The following is a 2,448-nucleotide window of genomic DNA, read 5'->3' as shown; positions in this document are numbered from 1 at the left end:
TATATTTTTCTATCCAACATGCAGCAAACTTGTAAGATGCTCTTTTCTGTTGCTGTAGCTGTTATGCTTACTTTGACTTAGCACATAATAGCTGCTCAATACATTCCCTTTTTTTTTTAGCATCTTGATTGGAGTATAATTGCTTTACAATGGTGTGTTATCTTCTGCTTTATAACAAAGTGAATCAGCTAAACATATACATGTGTCTCCATATCCCCTCCCTCTTGCGTCTCCCTCCCACCCTCCCTATCCCACCCCTCTAGGTGGTCACAAAGCACCGAGCTGATCTCCCTGTGCTATGTGGCTGCTTCCCACTAGCTATCTATTTTACATTTGGTGGTGTATATATGTCCATGCCACTCTCTCACTTCGTCCCAGCTTACACTTCCCCCCTCCCCGTGTCCTCAAGTCCATTCTCTACGTCTGCGTCTTTATTCCTGTCCTGCCCCTAGGTTCTTCAGAACCATTTTTTTTTAGATTCCATATTTATGTGTTGGCATATGGTATTTATTTTTCTCTTTCCTTTTTTTTTCAATCTTTTAATTCCTATGGGGTTGATCAATTCTTTATCAGTTAACATTCTCACTGACAAAAACCAATTTATATTAACTATAGTTATATATAACATATCAAGGGAGTACATGGGAAAATCAGAACACAAAACTTCATCAGCTAAATAGAGTTCAACTCAGTTTGCTGTTATGGGGACAAACAAGATAACATAACAGCAACTCAGTTTGCTGTTATGGGGACAAACAAGATAACAAATACACTGAAGTATAAACAAAATATTACACTCAGAGTAACAGCATTCCAGAAGAAAATAGAAAGCTGAAGATACAATAAAGGTCTTTAATTCACAATATGTATAATTATATAATTTATTAAAATCAACATAATTCGTGTATAAAATATTAATATGGCAGTCATAAAGTTTGTTAAGCACTTCAAATACTGAAATGTTAAAACAGTAAAACTACACTAAGCAACTCTTGCATCAAGGGATCTAATCTAGCTCACTAGTTCAGGCTGAATGTTCACTCTCCGAAGTATTTCTTCAGGCATGCAAAAAACAGGGCTAACAGGTTTAATCTGTTCTTCTCCCAAAAGTGACAGTCCAGCAATTCCAAATAGAGTATGAAAAGGAACTACCATATCTCCTGGCCTGTCCGCAAATCCTCCCGTTTCTTCATCTTGACATGCTGAAATGAAACAGCGCAGATTCTCTCTGTCAATCCAATGAAGCCTTCCAATTATCTTTAGGGAAGCCAACACCCACCAAGAATAGCATACATCTGGTAACTTCTCTGGCCTTCCATTGAGTCCACCTAATGGAAGCTGTTGTTCACAAAGCCACCAACCAAGTAAATCAGAATTTACTCCATGCAACTGACTAGTAATAGCCAGGAATCCTGTGCAACAATAGATCTGCCCAGCATGGGATTCAGAACCTGACCTGCAACCAAGTCCACCATCAAAGTTCATACATGATAAAACAAATTCGATTGCCTTTTCCACATTAATAGCATCCAGCTTCCCCAACAGAGCCAAAGTTGCCACCGCACAAAAAGAGAATCTTGTATCCATTTCTCCCCAAAAACTCCAGCAAAAGAACCATCTTCTTTCTGTAGACTCTGAATATATTCTACAACTTTATTTACATCAATAACATTAATACTATCATAGAGAGTAAGAATCTGGACAGCACTAAGAGTGTACAAAAGATGAGGATCATGTCCAATACTAACACTTATTCCACCACACTCGTGTTGACAAGACTTAATAAATGTCAGAATTTCTTTTCTATTCATGTGATGTAGCTGTCCCATGAGATCCATTACAATCAGACCCCAATAGATGCCACTCATTCTCAAATATTCAGATATACAGTATTCGTAATCATCTTTCTTTGAGCCATAGGATGCTATATAATCTGGATGCTTCTGCACTAATAGGGTGTCGGGTGCATCTGACTTGATAATAAGATCCTTCTGTGGTGTGCCCATGTCTGAGAGTGAAAAGAGCTATTTTTCTCTTTCTGATTTACTTCACTCTGTATGACAGTCTCTAGGTCCATCCACCTCACTACAAATAATTCAACTTCATTTCTTTTTATGGCTGAGTAATATTCCATTGTATATATGTGCCACATCTTCTTTATCCATTCATCTGTTGATGGACATTTAGGTTGGTTCCACGTCCTGGCTATTGTAAATAGAGCTGCAATGAACATTGTGGTACATGACTTTTTTGAATTATGGTTTTCTCAGGGTATATGACCAGTAGTGGGATTGCTGGGTTGTATGGTAGTTCTATTTTTAGTTTTTTAAGGAACCTCCATACTGTTCTCCATAGTGGTTGTATCAATTTACATTCCCACCAACAGTGCAAGAGAGCTCCCTTTTCTCCACACCCTTTCCAGCATTTATTGTTTGTAGATTTTTCATT

The 2,448-nt window shown here is 37.9% G+C and overlaps 1 pseudogene; it reads right to left on the bottom strand.

The window, feature by feature from the left end:
- Positions 1-934: 934 nt before the first annotated feature.
- Positions 935-2,006, bottom strand: LOC132435560 (geranylgeranyl transferase type-2 subunit beta pseudogene; annotated as a pseudogene).
- Positions 2,007-2,448: the final 442 nt, after the last annotated feature.

This window comes from Delphinus delphis, chromosome 12 (genome assembly GCF_949987515.2).
Source record: "Delphinus delphis chromosome 12, mDelDel1.2, whole genome shotgun sequence".
In the NCBI taxonomy this organism is placed as follows: domain Eukaryota; kingdom Metazoa; phylum Chordata; class Mammalia; order Artiodactyla; family Delphinidae; genus Delphinus; species Delphinus delphis.
The sequence above is the reverse complement of the archived record's forward strand: the minus strand, read 5'-3'. Positions and strand labels throughout refer to the sequence as shown.